The sequence below is a fragment of the Mya arenaria genome, chromosome 13 (assembly GCF_026914265.1).
Source record: "Mya arenaria isolate MELC-2E11 chromosome 13, ASM2691426v1".
NCBI classification, from domain to species: domain Eukaryota; kingdom Metazoa; phylum Mollusca; class Bivalvia; order Myida; family Myidae; genus Mya; species Mya arenaria.
The window spans coordinates 58,406,970-58,412,873 of NC_069134.1; the positions used below are offsets into that span (position 1 = coordinate 58,406,970).

Below are 5,904 nucleotides of genomic sequence, written 5' to 3' on the forward strand. Positions count from 1 at the left end.
TTTTCCGAAATTACGTTAAAATGTCAAGTTTAGGCCATGAAACATGAACAAATATACATCAACATAAAGTACAATGAAACATTTACACATATTTACCACAAATATATATATATATATATATATATATATATATATATATATATATATATATATATATATATATATATATATATATATATATATATATATATATGGCTGATTAGAGGTTAAGGACAGGTTATTGGAGACGACGTGGTGGCTTGTGAGGAAATTACACGCCGCATGCACGAGCATTTCAACACGCCGGAAGTACAGGCGCAGCTCAAACACTGGACGGATATCGAGGCCCCAGGACTCATTGCGGACGACTTTGAGGCCACACGATTAAAGGTTCTCGTACTAGTTGTAACTATGTAATCAGAAAGTCAAGATGATTAGTGTACCTTTTTTTATAAATATACAAAAAAATATATGCAATGAATTTTCCAGTATTTATTAACAACGACATTACTTTTTAACTGAAGGAAGTGTAATAGTGATTCAATTGTAAAACTAAACTTTCGTACAGAAACTGACGACTTTTTAAAAGATTCAACTTACAATTTAAACACATAGTTCACATGTTTTTGAGATTGTAGTGATGGAAGGAAGTGCTATGGGGTTCGTGAGGGTTTTAAAATTTGTAAATAGACACATTCTAAACAAACCTTTGTCTAGGCGACACAGCCATAATGGAGCGAATTTGCGGGAAGATTCGCGACTGGGAGCACGAGACAGGACTCGTGAGACACACGCTGGAGTACCTTACGCGCCGCTTCAAGGAAGAGTGCCAGCTTTTATCCGAGGAGACGAAGAAACTTGACGTTATTATTGAGGGTGATCCGCAAGAAAACGAGGCAGCGTTTCCGCAAGGTACGAACGTTAACGGAGCGTTTGGATTTGACAACAAAATCCATGTATACATAAACAATCTTTGCCATTTTCATACTCTGAACCTTTAATTAAACCAGGGAATTGTACACTTTTTTATCTTAATACAACTAAAAAAAGAGAAAAAGTGGTGTCGAGTTTAAGTCACTAATATGCGTTCATGTTCTTTTACATGTTTCTGTTTTATGTGAATGTTTAGGAATTATTGTATTGCAGAAAAAAGCGAACTCTACTGCAAAACGCGGCACGGCATTAGATACAAAACATAACATACGTTTATCTAAATAAATGAAAAACAAGAAATGTTTGTCAAACATCATAACCCTGAGCGCCATGTTGTCAGGATTACTTGGACAATTGAATGAAATACGCATGGACCTCCAAGACAAGTTTGAGGGCCATGGGTGCAGGCGGTGTCAAGTTATCACACAGACAACCTTCTGTGTTAAAGGTCACTGTGACCTTGACCTTTGACCCGATGACCCCTTAAATTAATAGGGGTCATTTACAGGTCAGGCCCAACCCTTTAGTTAAGATTGAGGACCATGGGTCCAGGCATAGTTAAGTTATCACTCGAACAACATTTTCGCATTTAAGGTCACTGTGACATTGACCTTTGACCCGATGACTCCTAAAATCAAAAGGGGTCATGAACTGATCAAGCCCAGCCTTCATGTCAAGTTTGATGATTATAGGTCCAGGCTTTCTTGAGTTATCTCTGAGAGTAGCTTTGTTAACTTTCTGTGTTGAAAGTCACTATGACCTTGACCTTTGACCCGATGAAACCAAAAACCAACACGGGTCAGGCCAAACCTTCATGTCAAGTTTGATTACCATAAATCCAGGAATTGTTGAGTTGGCTTCAATGTGACTGTGAGCTTGACCTTTGACCTTATGACCACCAAAATATATAGGGGTCATATACTGGTCTGGCCCAACCTCCAAGTAAAGTTTGGGGCCATGCGTGCAGGCATTGTCGAGTTATTACCCGGACAACCTTTTATTTATAAAGGTCACTGTGACCCTGACCTTTGACCCGATGACTCCTAAAATCAATCGGGGTCGTCTACTGGTCAGGCCCAGCCTCCATGTCAAGGTTGATGACAATAGGTCTAGGAATTGTTGATAAATCACTCGGTCAATCTTTAAGATCCTTTTACCATTAAGATCATGTGAATTTTGATGACCATACGTCCAAGAATTGTTGTGTTATCACCTGGACAAGCTTTGGTCTACTGACGAACCGACCGACCGACCGACATTTGCAAAGCAAAATACCCCTCTTCTTCGAAGGGGCCATAATAAATCTTAGAACACTCTCTTTAATTTACTATCTGTCTAGAAAGAAAAACAGAGGATTTCGAGGTCGACACTAGTCTTTCCACGAGCACGAAGATCATCCTGGTAGTAAGCGCGCCGCTCTGGTTTCCCATATTGACGGCAACGGCCGTGATCGCCTTACCGGTGAAAATCGCATATGTAATCGCCGGTAAAATAAAGTGCAATGCACAGATGCGGGCTTACAAGGCGGACAAAGCAGGTATTATGCAAAAATGGACGGAAATGATTATTGACGACATGTTTACCCTGAAAAACATTGAGGAGTTCATTTTTGAGACATACTTTAACATGAAATGAAAATAAATGAGTTGTGTGATAAAAAGATTCCGGATTTGATCGCGGCAGATCGATTAAAAGTGAAGAAACTCCAAGAAGACAGACGTACCGCTAAAGAAATTTTCGATGACTTTCAACCGGTGAAGTAAAAGCTGTTGACAATACTGGGACATCTGAGGCTGTATAAACTACGTCACGTGGCCACTGACGTCATCGATGTGACTCAACTGCGACGCGAAAAGGAGGTCCGGAGCGGGCACTTTTCGACGGTATACAAGGCGCACCTGCAACTAACGGGTGATAGAGGGAGTCGAGTTGTCTCGCTCAAGGTGCTCAAACGGCGCATAGACGGGGATGAAATGTACACTCTGTTGACGGAAGTTGACAGCTTAAGGTAAAATTTATCCAATGTTGCTTTTTTGTATCGCTTTTAGAAAATGCTTATTATATACAGTTGTATTTTTTTAATTCAAATTAGATTGTTTAAGAGGTAAATAGGTCGACTGAAAAAGCAAATGCACATCGAAAAAATAAAACAGCCAACTCGTACCTTAAGAGGGAACATCAAGATTAGACAAATGCGTATTTCTCGGTGAACACGTAAATTACGACAAGTGCTGCATTGTATAATAATTGTCTGTACCCAATATGAGAATGTTTTATCTTCTTCTATTCAATAACTTAAATATCGGAACGGTTACAAGAAAAAAAATAGCTTAAACGTTTAGTAACTTGCGGATAAATTAAAACTTTTTTCATTAAGAGTTATTATTCTTACACGATGAGTTAAACGTTGAAAACATCCTTTTAACTAAATGTTTGTTAAAGTGTTCTTAGACTTTGACCTACATTTTTAGCCAATTATATTGCAGGTACGCAATAATTAAATGCAATATTTATGCGAAAAGCTACAGAAACAAGGCTTACTCGTTCTTCGTTCACACCGCCCTTATTCATTAAGATTTTACTCCATGTCATCGAACTATCACATGTTACAGGCAGTTAAAACATGAGAATATCGTGGATCAGGTCGGTGTATGCTTCTCGGAATCGCTGCCGCCCTTTGGTGCTCAGGGGCAACCCGAGCCCCAGAGCGCCCCCAAACTGATGATGGTTCTGGAGCACTGCGAAACGATCCTAGAGACGCTTGTCTTTGATAATGAGCATCTGAAGTGCGGGTAAGGAGTCGCAAGACATTGCTGATTTTAGTGTAAGATCGCATTTTCTTTCGCTCGTGGTCATTTAAAAACGTTTATAAATTGATGAATTTATACTGCGATGATAATCTCTATCTCTATTAACCACTCTTCAGTAATGGGAGGGGTCATGAACGTCGTTGGCTGAATATGGATTTAAAGCCGTTGGGCTGAGGGAACTGACAGCCCTGGAATTGGAACCCACAAAGAATTATCCCATATAAAAGTAGTTTTATTTCCTACTTCCATACAATTATAAATTACAATTATAAATTATATATATTATTATTTATATAAATTTATTTAACTTTGAAGATGAAAGGGGATGTAGCCAAGCTATGTGACCTGGGACTCGCAAGACGGAAAGTAGACAGCACGGGGACGTTCGTGGGCACCATGTCGCACATGTCTCCGGAAATGCTCTCCAACAAATGGAACACGTACAAGACGGACATTTACAGCCTCGGGATTTTCCTCTGGGAGCTATGGTACGGCCGGTACGTGTACTCCGAGGACGAATACCATACCATACACTGGACTGTTCTTATTGATGCTATCAAAGCAGGGACGCGGCCTAGATGTGACAAAAAATACGCTATGGTAGATAGTCTTAGAGAAATAGTTGAAAAATGCTGGGACCAAGATCCGACAATTCGTCCTGAGGCAAGGGACGTTGCGCTTATCATCAAAGTATTGTAAGAGTAAACAACTTTATGACATAAGGCTTATCATCAAAGCCTGCAAATTGTTATTTTAATGGTTTTTAAGTTTTTGTGCAAAGGACTACTTTGACTCAGTGAAAAAATGACAACAGTAACATGTACATATGGTTGTCGCAAATATGTAATATAACAAGTTGTAGATATTAAAGAAGAATCAGCCCAGAACTGTTGTTACGTACTCTCATTTTATTTCAATGTAACGTCCATCTTGACTGTCTCGAATTAATATGACATAAATGGGAGCTTTGTACTTCCTGTCCACTTGCCATAGGTTGCTTCTCAGAGTTGTTTAAACTAATATATTATACTAATTCTCTGTTGTTGTTTGCCTTCGAAATATAATATCCTATAAAATGTCATTTAAATGGTTGAATCACAACCTGCATGGGGATAATTAAAACCAGGTTAAGAAAAATAGATGAATAATTGATTCAATAAAAAATTGTTAATGTATACAATAAATATATACCAACAAGACATTCGGGCTAGTTTATGGTTTATTCTACATTAATTTTACTAAAGTAGGATATTGAGGACTCCATTTTAAAATAAAAAATAAAAAATAAGGGTTGTTAATAGAACAATTATTCTCTCATCCTTTGAGACAAAATCAAGTAAAATAAAAATTATACATTAGGTGAATTTGGATCTACTTGTACACAATTGTCACCTTGCGAAGGCTGTGTACTCAAAATCGGAACTGTGCACGCCATAAACTTATTTTCATTCTGGAAGTCCTTCTTTGACAGTTATGTTCACTGGTTATACCCAAGCAATAGAATTCTTTGATTAAGATTTTTCCGATATTTTTGCTAATTGATAACGTTTCTCTCAGGTAGTATACGTATTACTTATTTGAAATACCATTGTGGATAAAATATGCAATATTTATTCGAAAAGCTACAGAAACAAGTCTTATGTTTGTTGTTTTTTTTTTGTTTTGTTTTTTTTGTTTTTTTTTTTGTTTTTTTTTTTTTGTAAAATGGAGAAGGAATCGATATTGTAAAAACATCATTTCTTTTTCCAGAATAGTTTGTTTTTCACTATCTATGATAAAACAACACGATCGTCGTTTTATTGTGTGTTTTTTCACCTAATAGAGATAAAAACTTGTTCCTACTCACGGTGCCTGAGGTACAATATTACAAATGAGTTGTGCATACTATATATACGTGTAAAAAGCACAAAAAGGGAGCTTGATGCAATATAATGACTGGATTTACTTTAAATTCCATATAGAAATAGTATAGGCCTACGGTTGGGACAAAAACCTATGGGGTTAGAACAATAAGTTGTTTCTTAACCTATTAAAGGAACTAGATACCAGATAATATTGAAAGAAAAAAGAATAATGTAAACAACTTGAAATTGACATCGTTGTGTACAACACATCTATTCTTACTACTGATGCAGTGGTTTTTTACGATTTTTGATATGGCAAATCCTTCACGTACAAATTG

At 37.2% G+C, this 5,904-nt stretch overlaps 1 long non-coding RNA gene across 1 annotated transcript; it reads left to right on the top strand.

Annotated features, from left to right (window-relative positions):
• Nucleotides 1-1,553: 1,553 nt before the first annotated feature.
• LOC128212860 (uncharacterized) lies at nucleotides 1,554-4,678 on the top strand. Its single transcript, XR_008257627.1, has 3 exons — nucleotides 1,554-2,920; nucleotides 3,525-3,704; nucleotides 4,038-4,678. It is a non-coding gene; the product is annotated as an uncharacterized LOC128212860 (long non-coding RNA).
• The last annotated feature ends 1,226 nt before the right edge of the window (nucleotides 4,679-5,904 follow it).